The sequence below is a fragment of the Anomaloglossus baeobatrachus genome, chromosome 4 (genome assembly GCF_048569485.1).
Source record: "Anomaloglossus baeobatrachus isolate aAnoBae1 chromosome 4, aAnoBae1.hap1, whole genome shotgun sequence".
Taxonomy (NCBI): domain Eukaryota; kingdom Metazoa; phylum Chordata; class Amphibia; order Anura; family Aromobatidae; genus Anomaloglossus; species Anomaloglossus baeobatrachus.
Window position 1 is genome coordinate 690820631 of NC_134356.1, and position 21980 is coordinate 690842610.

The following is a 21980-nucleotide window of genomic DNA, read 5'->3' on the forward strand; positions in this document are numbered from 1 at the left end:
TTTTCTCCTCTTATGCTCCACTTTTTCTCCACTTTTTCTCCACTTTTTCTCCACTTTTTCTCCTCTTATGCTCCACTTTTTCTCCACTTTTTCTCCTCTTATGCTCCACTTTTTCTCCACTTTTTCTCCACTTTTTTCTCCACTTTTTCTCCTCTTATGCTCCACTTTTTGTCCACTTTTTGTCCACTTTTTCTCCACTTTTTCTCCTCTTATGCTCCACTTTTTCTCCACTTTTTCTCCACTTTTTCTCCATTTTTTTCTCCACTTATTCTCCACTTTTTCTCCTCTTATTCTCCACTTTTTCTCCACTTTTTCTCCACTTTTTCTCCTCTTATTCTCCACTTTTTCTCCACTTTTTCTCCACTTTTTCTCCATTTTTTTCTCCACTTTCTCCACTTTTTCTCCACTTTTTTCTCCACTTTTTCTCCTCTTATGCTCCACTTTTTCTCCTCTTAATCTCCACTTTTTCTCCACTTTTTCTCCACTTTTTCTCCACTTTTTCTCCACTTTTTCTCCTCTTAATCTCCACTTTTTCTCCTCTTATGCTCCACTTTTTCTCCACTTTTTCTCCACTTTTTCTCCACTTTTTCTCCACTTTTTCTCCTCTTATGCTCCACTTTTTCTCCACTTTTTCTCCTCTTAATCTCCACTTTTTCTCCTCTTATGCTCCACTTTTTCTCCACTTTTTCTCCTCTTATGCTCCACTTTTTCTCCACTTTTTCTCCACTTTTTCTCCTCTTATGCTCCACTTTTTCTCCACTTTTTCTCCACTTTTTCTCCTCTTAATCTCCACTTTTTCTCCACTTTTTCTCCTCTTATGCTCCACTTTTTCTCCACTTTTTCTCCACTTTTTCTCCACGTTTTCTCCACGTTTTCTCCACTTTTTTCTCCACTTTTTCTCCTCTTATGCTCCACTTTTTCTCCACTTTTTCTCCTCTTTTTCTCCTCTTAATCTCCACTTTTTCTCCACTTTTTCTCCACTTTTTCTCCACTTTTTCTCCACTTTTTCTCCTCTTATGCTCCACTTTTTCTCCACTTTTTCTCCACTTTTTCTCCATTTTTTCTCCTCTTATGCTCCACTTTTTCTCCACTTTTTCTCCACTTTTTCTCCTCTTATGCTCCACTTTTTCTCCACTTTTTCTCCACTTTTTTCTCCACTTTTTCTCCTCTTATGCTCCACTTTTTCTCCACTTTTTCTCCACTTTTTCTCCACTTTTTCTCCTCTTATGCTCCACTTCTTCTCCACTTTTTCTCCACTTTTTCTCCATTTTTTTCTCCACTTATTCTCCACTTTTTCTCCTCTTATTCTCCACTTTTTCTCCACTTTTTCTCCACTTTTTCTCCACTTTTTCTCCATTTTTTTCTCCACTTTCTCCACTTTTTCTCCACTTTTTTCTCCACTTTTTCTCCTCTTATGCTCCACTTTTTCTCCTCTTAATCTCCACTTTTTCTCCACTTTTTCTCCACTTTTTCTCCACTTTTTCTCCACTTTTTCTCCTCTTAATCTCCACTTTTTCTCCTCTTATGCTCCACTTTTTCTCCACTTTTTCTCCACTTTTTCTCCACTTTTTCTCCACTTTTTCTCCTCTTATGCTCCACTTTTTCTCCACTTTTTCTCCTCTTAATCTCCACTTTTTCTCCTCTTATGCTCCACTTTTTCTCCACTTTTTCTCCTCTTATGCTCCACTTTTTCTCCACTTTTTCTCCACTTTTTCTCCTCTTATGCTCCACTTTTTCTCCACTTTTTCTCCACTTTTTCTCCTCTTAATCTCCACTTTTTCTCCACTTTTTCTCCACTTTTTCTCCACTTTTTCTCCACTTTTTTCTCCACTTTTTCTCCACTTTTTCTCCTCTTATGCTCCACTTTTTCTCCACTTTTTCTCCACGTTTTCTCCACGTTTTCTCCACTTTTTTCTCCACTTTTTCTCCTCTTATGCTCAACTTTTTCTCCACTTTTTCTCCTCTTAATCTCCACTTTTTCTCCACTTTTTCTCCACTTTTTCTCCACTTTTTCTCCACTTTTTCTCCTCTTATGCTCCACTTTTTCTCCACTTTTTCTCCACTTTTTCTCCTCTTATGCTCCACTTTTTCTCCACTTTTTCTCCACTTTTTTCTCCACTTTTTCTCCTCTTATGCTCCACTTTTTCTCCACTTTTTCTCCACTTTTTCTCCACTTTTTTTCCTCTTATGCTCCACTTTTTCTCCACTTTTTCTCCACTTTTTCTCCATTTTTTTCTCCACTTATTCTCCACTTTTTCTCCTCTTATTCTCCACTTTTTCTCCACTTTTTCTCCACTTTTTCTCCTCTTATTCTCCACTTTTTCTCCACTTTTTCTCCACTTTTTCTCCATTTTTTTCTCCACTTTCTCCACTTTTTCTCCACTTTTTTCTCCACTTTTTCTCCTCTTATGCTCCACTTTTTCTCCTCTTAATCTCCACTTTTTCTCCACTTTTTCTCCACTTTTTCTCCACTTTTTTCTCCACTTTTTCTCCTCTTATGCTCCACTTTTTCTCCACTTTTTCTCCACTTTTTCTCCACTTTTTCTCCACTTTTTCTCCTCTTAATCTCCACTTTTTCTCCTCTTATGCTCCACTTTTTCTCCACTTTTTCTCCACTTTTTCTCCTCTTAATCTCCACTTTTTCTCCTCTTATGCTCCACTTTTTCTCCACTTTTTCTCCACTTTTTCTCCTCTTATGCTCCACTTTTTCTCCACTTTTTCTCCACTTTTTCTCCTCTTATGCTCCACTTTTTCTCCACTTTTTCTCCACTTTTTTCTCCACTTTTTCTCCTCTTATGCTCCACTTTTTTTCCACTTTTTCTCCACTTTTTCTCCACTTTTTCTCCTCTTATGCTCCACTTTTTCTCCACTTTTTCTCCACTTTTTCTCCATTTTTTTCTCCTCTTATGCTCCACTTTTTCTCCACTTTTTCTCCACTTTTTTCTCCACTTTTTCTCCTCTTATGCTCCACTTTTTCTCCACTTTTTCTCCACTTTTTCTCCTCTTAATCTCCACTTTTTCTCCACTTTTTCTCCACTTTTTCTCCACTTTTTCTCCACTTTTTTCTCCACTTTTTCTCCACTTTTTCTCCTCTTATGCTCCACTTTTTCTCCACTTTTTCTCCACTTTTTCTCCACTTTTTCTCCTCTTATGCTCCACTTTTTCTCCACTTTTTCTCCACTTTTTCTCCTCTTATGCTCCACTTTTTCTCCACTTTTTCTCCACTTTTTTCTCCACTTTTTCTCCTCTTATGCTCCACTTTTTCTCCACTTTTTCTCCACTTTTTCTCCACTTTTTCTCCTCTTATGCTCCACTTTTTCTCCACTTTTTCTCCACTTTTTCTCCATTTTTTTCTCCACTTATTCTCCACTTTTTCTCCTCTTATTCTCCACTTTTTCTCCACTTTTTCTCCACTTTTTCTCCTCTTATTCTCCACTTTTTCTCCACTTTTTCTCCACTTTTTCTCCACTTTTTCTCCTCTTAATCTCCACTTTTTCTCCTCTTATGCTCCACTTTTTCTCCACTTTTTCTCCACTTTTTCTCCACTTTTTCTCCACGTTTTCTCCACGTTTTCTCCACTTTTTTCTCCACTTTTTCTCCTCTTATGCTCCACTTTTTCTCCACTTTTTCTCCACTTTTTCTCCTCTTAATCTCCACTTTTTCTCCACTTTTTCTCCACTTTTTCTCCACTTTTTCTCCTCTTATGCTCCACTTTTTCTCCACTTTTTCTCCACTTTTTCTCCACTTTTTCTCCTCTTATGCTCCACTTTTTCTCCACTTTTTCTCCACTTTTTCTCCTCTTATGCTCCACTTTTTCTCCACTTTTTCTCCACTTTTTTCTCCACTTTTTCTCCTCTTATGCTCCACTTTTTGTCCACTTTTTGTCCACTTTTTCTCCACTTTTTCTCCTCTTATGCTCCACTTTTTCTCCACTTTTTCTCCACTTTTTCTCCATTTTTTTCTCCACTTATTCTCCACTTTTTCTCCTCTTATTCTCCACTTTTTCTCCACTTTTTCTCCACTTTTTCTCCTCTTATTCTCCACTTTTTCTCCACTTTTTCTCCACTTTTTCTCCATTTTTTTCTCCACTTTCTCCACTTTTTCTCCACTTTTTTCTCCACTTTTTCTCCTCTTATGCTCCACTTTTTCTCCTCTTAATCTCCACTTTTTCTCCACTTTTTCTCCACTTTTTCTCCACTTTTTCTCCACTTTTTCTCCTCTTAATCTCCACTTTTTCTCCTCTTATGCTCCACTTTTTCTCCACTTTTTCTCCACTTTTTCTCCACTTTTTCTCCACTTTTTCTCCTCTTATGCTCCACTTTTTCTCCACTTTTTCTCCTCTTAATCTCCACTTTTTCTCCTCTTATGCTCCACTTTTTCTCCACTTTTTCTCCTCTTATGCTCCACTTTTTCTCCACTTTTTCTCCACTTTTTCTCCTCTTATGCTCCACTTTTTCTCCACTTTTTCTCCACTTTTTCTCCTCTTAATCTCCACTTTTTCTCCACTTTTTCTCCTCTTATGCTCCACTTTTTCTCCACTTTTTCTCCACTTTTTCTCCACGTTTTCTCCACGTTTTCTCCACTTTTTTCTCCACTTTTTCTCCTCTTATGCTCCACTTTTTCTCCACTTTTTCTCCTCTTTTTCTCCTCTTAATCTCCACTTTTTCTCCACTTTTTCTCCACTTTTTCTCCACTTTTTCTCCACTTTTTCTCCTCTTATGCTCCACTTTTTCTCCACTTTTTCTCCACTTTTTCTCCATTTTTTCTCCTCTTATGCTCCACTTTTTCTCCACTTTTTCTCCACTTTTTCTCCTCTTATGCTCCACTTTTTCTCCACTTTTTCTCCACTTTTTTCTCCACTTTTTCTCCTCTTATGCTCCACTTTTTCTCCACTTTTTCTCCACTTTTTCTCCACTTTTTCTCCTCTTATGCTCCACTTTTTCTCCACTTTTTCTCCACTTTTTCTCCATTTTTTTCTCCACTTATTCTCCACTTTTTCTCCTCTTATTCTCCACTTTTTCTCCACTTTTTCTCCACTTTTTCTCCACTTTTTCTCCTCTTATTCTCCACTTTTTCTCCATTTTTTTCTCCACTTTCTCCACTTTTTCTCCACTTTTTTCTCCACTTTTTCTCCTCTTATGCTCCACTTTTTCTCCTCTTAATCTCCACTTTTTCTCCACTTTTTCTCCACTTTTTCTCCACTTTTTCTCCACTTTTTCTCCTCTTAATCTCCACTTTTTCTCCTCTTATGCTCCACTTTTTCTCCACTTTTTCTCCACTTTTTCTCCACTTTTTCTCCACTTTTTCTCCTCTTATGCTCCACTTTTTCTCCACTTTTTCTCCTCTTAATCTCCACTTTTTCTCCTCTTATGCTCCACTTTTTCTCCACTTTTTCTCCTCTTATGCTCCACTTTTTCTCCACTTTTTCTCCACTTTTTCTCCTCTTATGCTCCACTTTTTCTCCACTTTTTCTCCACTTTTTCTCCTCTTAATCTCCACTTTTTCTCCACTTTTTCTCCACTTTTTCTCCACTTTTTCTCCACTTTTTTCTCCACTTTTTCTCCACTTTTTCTCCTCTTATGCTCCACTTTTTCTCCACTTTTTCTCCACGTTTTCTCCACGTTTTCTCCACTTTTTTCTCCACTTTTTCTCCTCTTATGCTCAACTTTTTCTCCACTTTTTCTCCTCTTAATCTCCACTTTTTCTCCACTTTTTCTCCACTTTTTCTCCACTTTTTCTCCACTTTTTCTCCACTTTTTCTCCTCTTATGCTCCACTTTTTCTCCACTTTTTCTCCACTTTTTCTCCTCTTATGCTCCACTTTTTCTCCACTTTTTCTCCACTTTTTTCTCCACTTTTTCTCCTCTTATGCTCCACTTTTTCTCCACTTTTTCTCCACTTTTTCTCCACTTTTTTTCCTCTTATGCTCCACTTTTTCTCCACTTTTTCTCCACTTTTTCTCCATTTTTTTCTCCACTTATTCTCCACTTTTTCTCCTCTTATTCTCCACTTTTTCTCCACTTTTTCTCCACTTTTTCTCCTCTTATTCTCCACTTTTTCTCCACTTTTTCTCCACTTTTTCTCCATTTTTTTCTCCACTTTCTCCACTTTTTCTCCACTTTTTTCTCCACGTTTTCTCCTCTTATGCTCCACTTTTTCTCCTCTTAATCTCCACTTTTTCTCCACTTTTTCTCCACTTTTTCTCCACTTTTTTCTCCACTTTTTCTCCTCTTATGCTCCACTTTTTCTCCACTTTTTCTCCACTTTTTCTCCACTTTTTCTCCTCTTAATCTCCACTTTTTCTCCTCTTATGCTCCACTTTTTCTCCACTTTTTCTCCACTTTTTCTCCACTTTTTCTCCACTTTTTCTCCTCTTATGCTCCACTTTTTCTCCCTTTTTTCTCCTCTTAATCTCCACTTTTTCTCCTCTTATGCTCCACTTTTTCTCCACTTTTTCTCCTCTTATGCTCCACTTTTTCTCCACTTTTTCTCCTCTTATGCTCCACTTTTTCTCCACTTTTTCTCCACTTTTTTCTCCACTTTTTCTCCTCTTATGCTCCACTTTTTCTCCACTTTTTCTCCACTTTTTCTCCACTTATGCTCCACTTTTTCTCCACTTTTTCTCCACTTTTTTCTCCACTTTTTCTCCTCTTAATCTCCACTTTTTCTCCACTTTTTCTCCACTTTTTCTCCACTTTTTCTCCACTTTTTTCTCCACTTTTTCTCCACTTTTTCTCCTCTTATGTTCCACTTATTCTCCACTTTTTCTCCACTTTTTCTCTACTTTTTCTATGGTCGGTCTACCCATTAGCTCTGCCATGCATAGTGTAGCTCTACACCTACTGCACATGTTACTTTATGATTGACATCTCTTTCGTACCAGAGCTGTCTAAGTCTACTCTGACCCCATATTTGTCATTACTATATTGTCCTTGCACTGTATTATGACATTTGTATCATGTGTTTCATTTCTTGCTGTGTTGCAATTTTTTTGCTGCATCCCAATTCTACCTCTACATTGTTCGAGTTTATGTTATTGTTCTCTCACTCTTATGTGATACTGATTATTGTCATTTTTCATGATTACATGCAGATAAGTCCAATCTGACGAAGGCTCAGGCCGAAACGTCATTTGTAACTTGTTTTGGACAAAAACATATATGCTTATGAAAAAAAAAATTTCTTAATATGGACCAATAAAGAGTGATTTTGCATTACTATCCGTTGTGACTTACTGACTTAGTCTGGGAGATATAGAGTGCCGAGGTTACTCACTAATTTTATCTATTATTACCTCTGAGCACCTATATACCAGTGAGCAGAGCTTCCTCTACAGTAGTTGTCCTGATTAGGCATGCCCTTACCTCATGAGCAGGGCATTGCAGCTTTGGTAGCAACCATTACGACATGGACTCTGCTGCTGTGGACCCGGGGAGAGTGAGTGCAGATTCATTGCACCCACACTCCTCACATGAAGGGTCCACACTCCTAGAAAATGGGGGATACGTTCCCTGAGTGTCTCCCCCCCATATTCTAGACGGTCCAGAGTCGTCGTGGGACCCCTTTATTTTTTTTCTTACAATAAATTGGTGAAAGAGGAAATGTTTTGGGGACTGTTTTTTCAAATAAATTTCTTTTGTCGATTTTTTGTTTTTGTTAGTACTGACAGTTTATGATGTTGGGTATCCAATAGACGCCATGACATCACAAACTGCTGGGCTTGATCTCAGGTGACTTTACAGCTAGTATCAACCCGATTTATTACCCCGTTTGCCACTGCACCAGGGCACGGGATGAGCTGGGGTGAAGCGCCAGGATTGGCGCATCTAGTGGATGCGCCACGTCTGGGGTGCCTGCGGCCTGCTATTTTTAGGCTGTGAAGGCCCAATAACTATGGACCTTCCCACCCTGAGAATACCAGACCACAGCTGTCCGCTTTACCTTGGCTGGTGATCCAATTTGGGGGGTCCCCTACTTTTATTGTGTAATTATTAATATTTATAAAATAATTATAAAAAAGAGCCTGAGGGGACCTCCACATTGGATCCCCAACCACGGTAAAGCTGCCAGCTGTGGTTTTTAGGCTACAGCCGTCTGCTTTACCCTAGCTGGCTATCAAAAATGGGGGGACCCAACGTAATTTTTTTTTTTTAACTATTTTTTAAATAGAAAAAATTAATGGGCTTCCCTGTATTTTGATTGCCAACCAAGGTAACGGCAGGCAGATGGGGGTGGCAACCCATAGCTGTCTGCTTTATCTGCGCTGAGAATCAAAAATACCGCGGAGCGCTACGTCATTTTTTTAAAGATTTATTTTTACAGCACTGTGATGTCCAGCAATCAAAATACAGGGAAGCCCATTTTATTTTTAGTTATTTAAATAAATAATTAAAAAAAATATATGTTAGCTCCCACTGCATTTTTTGTATTGCTAGCTAAGGGTAATCCAAGCAGCTACTGGCTGCTAACCCCCACTGCTTGGTGTTACCTTCACTGGCAATGGAAAATCCAGGGAAGCATTTTTTTTTTTTTTTGCCAAAAAGCTACAAAAAAAGGACGTGAGCTTCGCCATATTTTTGTATGCTAGCCAGGTATAGCAGGCAGGTGCTGGAAGAGTTGGATACAGCGCCAGAAGATGGCGCTTCTATGAAAATGCCATTTTCTGAGGTGGCTGCAGACTGCAATTCGCAGCAGTGGGGCCCAGAAAGCTCAGGCCAACCTGTGGTGCGGATTCCAATCCCAGCTGCCTAGTTGTACCTGGCTGGACACAAAAATGGGGCAAAGCCTACGTCATTTGTTTTCTAATTATTTCATGAAATTCATGAAATAATAAAAAAAGGGCTTCCCTTTATTTTTGGTTCCCAGCCGGGTACAAATAGGCAACTGGGGGTTGGGGGCAGCCGTACCTGCCTGCTGTACCTGGCTAGCATACAAAAATATGGCGAAGCCACATAATTTTTTCAGGGGGCAAAAAACTTCTGCATACAGTCCTGGATGGAGTATGCTGAGCCTTGTAGTTCTGCAGCTGCTGTCTGTCTGTATGGAGAAGAGCAGACAGCAGCTGCAGAACTACAAGGCTCAGCATACTCCATCCAGGACTGTATGCAGAAGTTTTTTGCCCACCAAAAAAATGACGTGGGCTTCGCCATATTTTTGTATGCTAGCCAGGTACAGCTGGCAGCCACGGGCTGCCTCCAACCCCCAGTTGCCTATTTGTACCCGGCTGGGAACCAAAAATATAGGGAAGCCCGTTTTTTTTAATTATTTCACTTATTTCATGAAATAATTAAAAAACAAATGACGTGGGCTTCGCCCTATTTTTGTGTCCAGCCGGGTACAACTAGGCAGCTGGGGATTGGAATCCGCAGCACAGGTTAGCCCGAGGTATGTGGGCGCCTCTGCTGCGGATTTCAGTCCGCAGCCGTCCCAGAAAATGGCGCTCTCATAGAAGCGCCATCATCTGGCGCTGTATCCAACTCTTCCAACAGCCCTGGAGCCGGGTGGCTTGTTGGGTAATCATGAGTTAATACTGGCTTTGTTTTACCAGCCAGTATTAAGCCAGAGATTCTTAATGTCAGGCACGTTTGACCCGGCCATTAAGAATCTCCAATAAAGGGTTAAAAAAAGACACCACACAGAGAAAAAATACTTTAATAGAAATAAATACACAGACACATTAGAGACTCCATCTTTATTACCCCTGTCAGCCCTCCACGATCCTGCTCTTCTGTCTTCTTTCTTTCTAGTGTAGTAGTAGTGACGATTGTAGTGAGGGGCATCACTTGGGGCTGGGGAACCTCCATCCTAACTACAATGCTCACTACAATCGGGAAGCAGCGTGCAGCCTTCACTCCGTGAGTGATCACTGCTGGCTGCTAGCGGTAACGCTGACAGACGCGTTACCATAGCAACGGTGCTCCCGGAGCCGCGGTTAGCGGTGACGTCACCGCTAACTGCGTTGCTATGGCAACGGTGATCTCCGTTAATGACCGGCTGTGTCAGCCGGTCCCTAACGGAACGGGGAGTCGACCGTGTGCTAGAGCATGTCGCCGGTACACGGCGATACACATATGTGCACCGTGTACCGGAGAGATGCACTCGCAGGTCCTACATGACGTGTCATAGTCATGTGACCAGTCTGTAGCCAATGAGATAATAGCCACGTGACTGGTCACATGGCTATTTTGACGTCACGATAGGTCCTGCTTCTCTGCTGGCAGTGCAGGTCACCGGGAGGATTCAGCGATCATCGGATGGAATAGCGGCAGGAGACAGAGTGCAGAAGGGATCGCGAGGACCGGTAAGTGTTATGGCAATGTTTATTAACTGTTTGTGTACATTTATAATGCATTTTTATGTGTTTGTGATTGCCTCCCATTATAGCCTATACGTTCGAGTTCGGTTCGTCGAACGTTCGACGAACTGAACTCGAACGGGACCCCCGTTCGGCGAACCGGCCTCGAGCCGAACCGGGACCGGTTCGCTCATCTCTAATCATTACTACAGCCCAGTAAACAAATTTTTGAGAATACTGGAACCATTGGGTAAGCAGCAGGTAAGTAATGCTTATTTTAAAAATTTTGTGCAGTCTTCTCCTTATAATTCCATTTTTTCGATGACTTCTTAAATGTTACTGATGTTGGATAACTCTTCCAATTCCCTTCTACCTGAGAAAGTGCCCAAGAAGCTGATCTTTATCTTAAGGCACAGCTTAGATCCAAGATATTCTATAGTACATTATATCCTGCACTATATACTATAGTTGAAAAAATGTTGAGAACTATATATCAATGGGTGTCAAGCAGGGAACAAAGAACATGTGTATGAAGTAAAGAAATTTGTTCTTCCTATTGATACAGAAAAAAATGAAAAAAAAAGCACAAAACTAATTCACAAGGCACCAATGGCATGTAAAATATTGTGCAGCCCTGGTCAAAATTAGTCTTATTGTGACCAATTAAGCAAGTTGAAGATGAAATTATCTATGACACATTTCCTCTGTATTTTTGCCCCCCCAAAAACTTTATATAAGTAAAAAAAAGGAAACTTGTCAGATGGAAACGATTGGGCACCCTGCTTAGTTAGTACCTAATAGCATCCCCTTTGGCAAGTATCATAGCTTGCAAACACTTTTTGTAGCTGACAGGAGTCTTTCAATTCTTGTTGGAGGGATTTTCATCCATTCTTCATTTGGAAAAGTCTTCCAGTTCTGTGGGATTCCTGGCTCGTCCTCCATGAACTGCTCTTTTGAGGTCTAGCCACAGGTTTTCAATGATGTTCAGATCAGGGGACTTTGAGAGCAATTGTAAAACCTTCAGCTTGCTCCTTTTGAGGTCGTGTCTTGTGAGTTGACAATTGTGATTAGAATCATCATAAATTTGTAGAAGCCATCCTCTTTTCATCTTTAGCTTTTTTACTTATGGTGTTACTGTTATGGTGTTGACTCTGCCTTGTCTTTCATACCACACATTCAATCCCTCACCACCTCCTGTTGTCTTCAACTCAAAAATATTTCCAGAATCCGTCCCTTCCTCAATTCTCAATCTACAAAAATGATAGTGCTTGCTCTCATAATCTCCCGCCTCGACTACTGCAACATCCTCCTCTGTGGTCTCCCTGCTAACACGCTCGCCCCTCTCCAGTCCATCCTTAATTCTGCTGCCCGACTGATCCACCTCTCGCCACACTACCACCCTGCTTCTCCTCTCTGCATGTCCCTTCACTGGCTCCTAATCTTCCATCGTATCCAATTCAAACTACTAATACTGACTTACAAAGCCATCCACAAATTGTCCCCTCCTATATCTCTGAACTAATCTCTCGCTACACTCCAAAACGTAATCTCCGGTCCTCCCAAGATCTCCTTCTCTCCTCCTCTCTCATTCGCTCCTCATGCAAATGCCTCCAAGACTTCTCCCGAACATCCCCAGTCTTCTGGAACTCGCTGCCTCAACACGTCAGATTATCTACTACACTTGCAAACTTCAAACGGAACCTAAAGACTCATCTGTTCAGAAATGCCTATAACCTTCAATGACCTCACTGCTTCACCACCGTGCAGAGCTGCCGCCCGACCACCGTGCGGAGCTGCCGCCCGACCACCGTGCGGAGCTGCCACCCGACCCCCCCACCCCACTTACTGTCTCCTCCCCAAAATCCTTTAGAATGTAAGCCTGCAAGGGCAGAGCCCTCTTCCCTCTGTACTAGTCTGTCTATTGTAACTTGTATATGTGTTCTGTATGTAACCCCCTTCTCATGTACAGCACCATGGAATCAATGGTGCTCTAGAAATAAATAATAATAATAATAATAAGTGTACATCAAGAATTTGTTGAAATTTCATGGCATCCATTCTTACTTCTACTGCAACACAACTCTAAAGCATGATTGATCCACCTCTATGATTAATGGTTGGTGAGTGTTTATTTCCTGAAATTATGTGCTTTTTTTCTCCACACATAACTTTCATCATTGTGGCCAAAGAGTTCTATTTTAAACTAATTAGTCAACAGGACTTGTTTACAAAATGGATCAGTTTAGATGTTTAGATGTTCTTTTGTGTACTTCTGATGCTGAATTTTATGGTGAGGATGCAAGAGAGGTTTTTTCTGATGACTCTGTAAGAAAGATTATATTTGTGCAGGTGTCTGTGAATAGTAAAATAATGTACCACAACTCCAGATTCTTCAAAATCTCCCAAAAGGTTTTTTTTTTAGGTCAAGTGAGGTTCTGATTTTGCTCTCCAAAAGCAGCTACTACTACTGTTTTCTAATTACATTTCAAACTGATGAAAGGGTAACTTGAAAATGCTTTCTTATCTTCTTATAGCCTTCTCCTTTTTTCTGGGCCACCACCATTTTGAATTCCAGAGTGCTACTCAGTTGCTTAGAAGAACCTATGGCTGATTTTTGGGAGGCAAAATGTTAAAGGAGACTAAGGTTTTATAAACCTGTGAAATATACATCACCGGGTCTTTCCTAATGAGGATAGTGAACAAGTAACAACTCTATCAGGCTAGTTAAGATCTGAAATTTTGGTGAAACATATCTGAGCACAAAAATCTGCAAGGGTGCCAAAATATCAGTAGCGGATAATTTTCCTTTTTGTAATTTTTAAAATGTAAAAAATAACATTTTTCTTTGTTGCTTAATATACAAAAGAAATGGGAAATTTCCCAACTGCACCTTTTAGAGATCATTTCTAGAGATGAGCAGACACATGGAAGTGTGGGTTCTGCAAGTTTAACTTTACTTTAGAAAAAGATCGTTTCTGGACCTGAACTAGACCCAAACACAATCAGGGCTTTTTGCCTCTCTACACAAATAAACCTCTTCCAGGGTAGGAAGGGGGGAGGCGGGATTTTTTTTGCTGTACAAACCAAATCCGATGATGCTGATTTTACTTCAAGTTAGAAACAATCAAATACTGCAGAAAAAAGTTAAAAAAAAAACCTCAGCAGAAATAGCCATTAGCCATGTAAGGGTCAAAAAGCAAATGTACTAGCAAGATGCAGCAGCAGGAGCTTAGGGAGATAAATACGTGGCTTAGAAATTGGTGCAGGAAGGAAGTGTTCGGTTTCATGGAGAACTGGGCCGACTTCTTAGTCGGCTACAGGCTCTACGGTAGGGACGGGCTACAAATCAATGGAGAGGGTGCAGCTGTGATGGAGGAGCTTTTAAACTAGGATCTGGGGGGAGGGAGGGTAGTGGAGCAAATAAGGGAATAGAGCAGATAGAGCCAGTGAAACGGTAGGGGTCAATGAAGGATTAGGGGGAGATGGGACATGCAAGGAACATAGGGAGGCTAGGAGTAATAAATGTGTTAATAGTATTAAATGTCTACTGGCAAATGCAAGGAATCTTGCAAACAAAATGAATGAATTGGAGACTCTTATGTCAACAATGGACTATGATGTGGTGGGCACTACGGAAAACTGGCTGGGTGAAAGCCATGACTGGGTGACAAACATACAGGGTTATACTACATTTAGGAAAGACAGGAAAGACAAAAAAGGTGGTGGGGTATGTATATTTATCAAATCCAACCTAAAACCAGTGTTGAATGATGACATTGGGGGGAACTGCAAGTCAGTAAATGTACATGGGGAGGGGAATAATGGAAAAATGCTAATTGGAGTTTAATATAAGCCTCCTAACATACCTAAACAAATAGAGGGTAAAATGCTGCAATAAATTGAAAAGGCAGCTAATAATAATAATCAGGTTCTTATTATGGGGGATTTCAACTATCCAGACATACAGTGGGACATAGAATCTTCTGGTTGTGCTAAAACCTGTAAGTTCTTATCTACTATTCAAGACAATTTCTTCTCTCAGATGGTAGATGAACCAACGAGGGGAGATAATTTGCTAGATCTGGTCCTGTCAAATAGACCGGATACAATTTCAGATCTACAGGTCCGGGAGCACTTGGGCACCAGCGATCATAATATGGTAAGCTTCAAAGTAATATTCAATAGAACATTTCAAAGAGGAAATGCTAAAACCTGGAATTTTAGGAAAGCTGATTTCAACAAATTAAGGGAAGAACTTAAATGTGTAGATTGGGACAAAGTCATGGTAACTGGGGATACTGAACATAAATGGGGTAAGTTTAAGGATATACTGCTAGAGTCCTGTAAAAAACGTATACCCTCTGGTAATAAAATGTCCAGGAATAAAAAGAAACCACTATGGATAAATAAGACTGTACAAAGTAAAATAAAACAAAAACAAAGGGCGTTTTAAATCTTAAAGGCTGAGAATACAGAAATAGCATTTCAGAAGTATAAAGATATCAATAGGAAATGTAAAAAAGAAATCAAACAAGCAAAATTAGCTACTGAAACAAAAATCGCCAATGACATTAATATAAATCCCAAAATCTTTTATAAATACATTAATGCCAAAAGGAAAACAAAGATAGTACCGGCCCCTTAAAATATAATAACATGTTAGTTATAGAGGACAAACAAAAGACTGAGAAATTAAATAGGCATTTCTCATCTGTGTTCACCAAGGAAGTGACTGTATCAGGGATCATTCAACAAATGAAAAATCAAAGTTCACCACCCGATATAATTAATTTAACACAAGATGAAGTACGCCTACGTCTGAGTAAATTAAATATTGACAAATCCCCAGCGCCAGATGGCATTCATCCACGAATATTGAGGGAGCTGAGCTCTGTAATCGACAAACCGCTGTATCTCATCTTTTTAGACTCGCTTGTAACAGGGTTCGTGCCTCAGGATTGGAAGATTGCTGATGTGGTACCGATATTTAAGAAAGGTAAGAGGGTAGATCCAGGCAACTACCGTCCAGTAAGCCTGACATCAGTAGTATGCAAAGTTTTTGAGGGTATTTTAAGGGATGACATGCAAAAATATATTGCAGAAAATAATATAATAACTGAAAAACAGCATGGATTCATGAAAGATAAGAGGTGTCTGACCAACCTGTTGGGGTTCTATGAGGGGGTAAGTGCAAACCTGGATATTGGCAATGCAGCTGATGTGATTTACTTGGAATTTGCAAAGGCATTTGATACTGTACCACATAATAGCCTTATACTAAAGCTCCAGAAGCCAGGACTAGGGGAAACTATATGCAACTGGGTAAGGAATTGGCTAAAAGTTAGGAAACAAAGAATAGTCATAAATGGTACATTCTCTGAATGGGCTATAGTCAGCAGTGGGGTGCTGCAGGGATCTGTACTTGGACCGATTAGATCCCATGATCCCAACATATTGTTACCCCTCTATAAATAACTTGTAAGTCCACATCTGAAATATGGGATCCAGTTTTGGGTTCCACATTTTAAAAAGGACATTCAGAAGTTAGTTAAGCAAGCATTGTTGACCTTAGGGAGATCAACATATCCACTGCGGAGACACCATCACGTGTTTCTCAACGCAGTGATTCTAGAGCAACGCCCCCTGGGAAGTATGCAAATAAGAAAGCCGCGGAGACACCATCACGTGTTTCTCAACGCTGCCAGGAAACTAGCCAGGTCTTTCACCGGGAAGGAACAACCACGGGAAGGGCAATCTCCAGTCAAGGAGACCACCTATACCAAACATGGTATCCATCCACAGACAGCCGTTTCGGGGTATTTGCCCCTCATCAGTGTGGAGTAGGAATCTGGCTAGTGGGGGCAATGCCTAGTAAAAGACTCCCTAAGGTCAACAATGCTTGCTTAAGTAGTCTTTTACTAGGCATTGCAAATACCCCGAAAGGGCTGTCTGTGGATGGATACCATGTTTGGTATAGGTGGTCTCCTTGACTGGAGATTGCCCTTCCCGTGGTTGTTCCTTCCCGGTGAAAAACCTGGCTAGTTTCCTGGCAGCGTTGAGAAACACGTGATGGTGTCTCCGCGGCTTTCTTATTTGCATACTTCCCAGGGGGCGTTGCTCTAGAATCACTGCGTTGAGAAACACGTGATGGTGTCTCCGCAGTGGATATGTTGATCTCCCTAAGGTCAACAATGCTTGCTTAAGTAGTCTTTTACTAGGCATTGCCCCCACTAGCCAGATTCCTACTCCACACTGATGAGGGGCAAATACCCCGAAACGGCTGTCTGTGGATGGATACTATGTTTGGTATAGGTGGTCTCCTTGACTGGAGATTGCCCTTCCCGTGGTTGTTCCTTCCCGGTGAAAGACCTGGCTAGTTTCCTGGCAGCGTTGAGAAACACGTGATGGTGTCTCCGCGGCTTTCTTATTTGCATTCAGAAGTTAGTGACATTTCAAAGGCGGCAACTAGACTACTACAAGGAATGGAGGCCACCCATATGATGAGAGGTTGAAAAAGTTAGATATGTTTAGCTTAGAAAAAAGACGTCTCAGAGGAGATCTCATTTATATGTATAAATACATGTGTGGTCAATATAAAGGACTGGCACATGACTTATTTCTTCCAAAGACAATACTAAGGACCAGGGGGCACTCACTGCAAGTGGAAGAAAAGTGATTCCGACAGCTAAATAGGAAAGCGTTTTTTTACAGTTAGAGCAGTCAGACTGTGGAATGCCGACCACAAGAGGTAGTAATGACTGATACTATAACAGTTTTTAAAAAAGGGCTGGATGATTTCCTCAGTACACAACATTGTTGGTTATAAGTGACTTAATGACCAAATGTAGAACTGGTGGAGGAAGATTGAACTAAATGACCTAGGTCTTTTTTTTAACCTAAGTAACTATGTAATTATGTAACTATGTAACAACCACTCGCAACCTACCATTTTATGGAGTGAGTGGTTGCTGGTATTAGACATGCACGCATATGAAGTATGTATAGGGTGCCGGTTGCACAGGTATGTGTGATGCACAGTATACAACCTATTGACAACAGTACCTGTAGCGCCCCTGAGCTATCAGGTGCTTCAGAGAACTGCATCTAGTCATAGATGCAGCGCCTGCCCCCAGGGACCTGGAAGACCAGTGCCAGTTTCACACGCAACACTACACACAAATTTCAGTAGGCTGCCCTCCCCAATGGGGACTGGGCAAGGGTCGGGTCAGTATGGGCACCCCCTTAACATGCTGGGTTCATTGTGGGTAACAGGATACCAGGCAGCCTAGGGGCTGCCCAGATCCACTGGATCTGGGACTCAGGGTCAAGGAGGAGCAGCCACCAGGGGGGAGCAGGAGCACACACACAGGAAAGGGAGTGGGAAGGTTAAGTTTTCTCACAGATTGAGAGGAGTGAACCAGCCTGTCACACAGGCAGTGTAGCTCCAGACACAGAACTGAGAGGAGCTCAGGAGTGTTCATGACTTGTAAGGCTCAAGGCGTGTTGTTGCCGGGAGAGTACGGCAGAGTACTCACACAACCATATCACCGACGGGGTGCAGAGCCCTAGGTCAGGAAAATGCTCAAGGCAGACCTGATAAATCTGCCCGGTGAGGGGACTATCAAGCAATTTAGTGTTGGTCGCACACCAGCATCGGGAGAATCCGGAAACTGGGACAGAGGTCCGACCCACATAGGTTCAAGCTGCCTGCCTTACGAGCCAAGACTGAGAGACAACCATAAGGAGACCCCCAGATGCTCCAAGCCACAGGGACCCACCAACTACAGACCGGTGCAGGGGAAGTAAAGCCATCAGGTCACCACTCCGGCACTGAGACTAAGGGAACTAATTGGTGAGGACCAGTCTCCACCGGGTCACAAGTTTCCCACGGTGAATAAATAACCAGTTAAACTGCAACCCTTTGTGTTATTACTGCACTTCAGCATAACCTTGCAACTACCATCATCATCCTCCCCCTGGGGCCTAGCCCTACTTGCGGAGGGCCATAACATCCCAGCTGCCAATAACATCAGCCCCAGTAGCGACAGACTTTGCAGTGGCGGCTCCTCTCATATAGCCGCATACTGCAGGTGGCGTCACAAAGAACTCTTTATTATATTCCCTGAAAATACCCCTTTTTAAACTGACACCCAGGGTCATGGAACTGGTCACTGGCCATTACACCCGTGACACTTCCCCATGATACAAGGCCCGGGTCCGAGTACCCCAAAGCCCTGGGGCGCGTCAGCCCCATAGTGTCTTAATGCTGTAGTCATGCATCGGCCATGCAGCACACAGGGTCTGGCCCAGCATTTACTGCTTTCAAATCAAGAGGTGGGTTTATGAGTGCCTTGCAACTACAGACAAGATACAACTTGGAGACAAATCTTGGAGTCTCCACAGTTCTAAAATATTATGGACAGACAGCAGGACAGTGACATCAATTGGCCTACAGTACCCATAGTGTCTTTTCATAGCAGGCAGGTATGGGCTATGATGCTGCCAATGCTCTTACACAAAACCTTGAACAAGGCATGGAAGCTGATCACAACATATTTGCATATCTAAGAGTTTTGCAGCAGAAGGTTCAGCTTGATACACAGATTGTTGTCTGCATATTATCCAGTAAAAAAAAAGGATCTACATTATGTAATTAAGAAATATCTATGTGCTAAGTGCCCTTTTCCAAATCAGTGTTATTACAAAAAACTTGCACAAAGAACAAACTATTTTTGTATTTCTATAAAAATTGCTTTGCAAATGAATTGTAAAATGGATTGAAAACTAAATGCCACTGAAAGAAATAAGGATTGTTTGAATAGATTATTATGACACATTAGCTGGGAAAAGTTGCATGATTTTTTGCCAGTTAGAATCAAGAAATTACACGTTGCTTTCTGCATTGCATTCTGAAAGATCAAAACCAAAAGTCCTTTGATTGACTTAAATCTTATATATAAATGCTTGGTATACCTGCAACAGAACGCTTCCATCATGCATCATCCCACAGTGATGGAATTCGAAATGGCCACTGAAATACAATTATCAGTTATCAGTCTCATTCCAAAACTTCATCACATACAAACAGCCCTCACCACTTTCAAGTCTGCACTCACTGCTGCAAAACAAACTTACTTCTCATTCCTCATAACCTCCCTATCTCACAACCCTAAATAGCTATTCAACACTTTCAACTCTCTCCTCTGTTGTGAATGTCAGTTATGCTTTGGCTACTGGGAGGCTCCCTCTTGTGGCCAGGAATGGTTTGGATATAGACCAGGTGTGTTGAGCTATGGGCGTTTCCTTTGCTAACTCTCTGCTTATTTAAATCCTGGTCTGATAGCAGGCTATGCCGGATGTCAGTCGTTCTTTGTTCACCAGCCTGCTTCATTCTGCTCCACACCACATCTACCCCAGTGCTTGCTCTTTATTTATTGTTTGGTTCTTTTACTCTTATCTGAGTTTGTCATATGCTGTGGTTGTTTTCAGTTTAGTTGCATGCAGGGATTTTCCCTCTCAGTTGCTTAGCTGGGCAACTCCCTGCAGTTATGTTTGGAGTATAGCTCCTTTAAGTCCATGTGTTTGTGGCTTTTTGAATTTGTAATGATTCTTGTTTTCTGTTTATTGGTATGACAGGAGCGCCTGGTATAGGGCAGAGAACAGATCGTGCGATCTGAGGGCCTTTTTGTACTATGAGGAATTTGGAATTTTGCAGGGTTTTTCTGTGGCCACCATCAGCCCCTTTCCTGTCCTTTCCTATTTTAGTCAGTAGGGCCTCACTTTTTGCTAATCCTATCATCTGTGTATTGTGTTTTCCTATAACCCCGCAGTCTTTGAATGTGGGGGCTTGCTATTCTTTATCTATTTTCTGAGGCAGAGAGTTATTCATCTTTCCTTCCTTTAGGATAGCTAGTTCTCCGGCTGGGTTCGCGGTGCACAGGATGTTAGTTCACCCCTCGGCTACTTCTAGTGTTGATGGTTAGTAAGGTAATGGCGGCCAGATTAGTTCCCAATGCTCTTGTCACCTTTTACCAATGATTTATGGTGGTCTTCCATGGTTCCGGGTCATAACACTCCTCCGTCCTCCAGCGCCAAGTCCCTCTCCTCAGCTGCAGATTGTCTTTCTTTCAGCAGATGACAGCACAAATCCTACACCTATCTCACATCCACCTCTATATTTCTTATGTCAATAGTCTAGGAAGCTAATTTCTATGCCAAAACAGTGGTGTTGCACTGTAAAAAGTATTTCTGCTCTTTTGGAAGCTTTTTGACCCCCTTAAAGGTGTTTTCTCTTCTTTACTTTTTGCCTCCTATTTATTTCAAAGGGGTTTAAAGAGGTTCAAGACAGTTCGGAGTTCGGTTTGGCGAAAGTTTCGGCTAACGTAATGTTTTTTTTGTAAGACTCAGAGAACAGAACTTTGAAAGGTTCGCTCATTTCTAATGCTTTGCTGTCTCAAAAAAGGCCCAGGATAGGCAACCCATCCTGTGAACTTCAGACCCGAGACCACTGCTTGCCACAACCAACAAATGTTGGTTGAAAATGTGCCGGTTCATGCATGCAGTATTCAAATTCTTGGAATTTTAGCCTCCACTGAGTCATTGTTTACTAAGTTGTGAAATAACAAAAGTTGGGTCATTTGCAGAATCAAAAAAGATCCAGGCTAGGCATCTTTTCCTGAAAATCACAGACCTGCAACTGCTGCTGGTCACAACCAGAGCTGTGGCTTAGGTTTCAGTGCTTGTCGGGGTTGCATCAGTCCATGATTGTACGGGAATCGCCATCATAACCTCCTCATCTTCCTCTTTATTCTCTGCTGAGCTTTTCAGCTGCATGCCTCTGGGTTCTCAAGTGGGATCTGCACCTTATCATCCTCTCTTTCTTCCCTCTACTCATCACCCTGCCAGTCACCCTCCTGCTGCTACCCTGACAACACAGTGATACGTACCAGAGGCACAGATGTGTGAAGGTGGCCTAAGGGATTGAGTTCTGAGTTGGTTACCTAAAATGAACATAGAGGTGCTGATCATCTCCATGCCAGTGAAGGGCTGAGGTGGTCTCACTCCATCCGATACCTCATTTCCCTAATGGTTATCATGATTAGAGTTGAACGCGGTTCGCGGTTCGTGGTTCTCCAGTTCGCGGTTCGAGTGATTATGGGGGCTGTTCTAGATCGAACTAGAACTCGAGCTTTTTGCTAAAGCTCGATAGTTCTAGTTACGTTCGAGAACGGTTCTAGCAGCAAAAAGACAAGCTAATTACTACCTGGCTTTCCGCTGTAAAAGTGTAAGTCACTCTGTGACTCTCACTATTATGAAATTTCAGCGTATAGTGTGCGGGAACAGTGCATTCAGATCACTGCTGTTGGGATAATGGCGATCGCCATTTTTTTTTTTTCCTTGTCTTCCTTCCCTAAGCCCGCGTGTGTAGTGGGGCGGGCCAGCATGTCAGCCAATCCCAGACACACACACAGCTAAGTGAATTTTAGCCAGAGAAGCAACGGCATGTGTGATAGGATGTCCATGTCACATGTCCCTGCATTATAAAAATGGACATTTTCCTCCAGCACGCCATTATCTGCCTTCTGCGTCTTGGTGTCAGTCACCGCTGGCGTAGCTCCTGTCTCCGATACTGTTGTGTATGCTCTACACACAGCGATATACAGAATAGGGATAGAAGTTTCTATTAG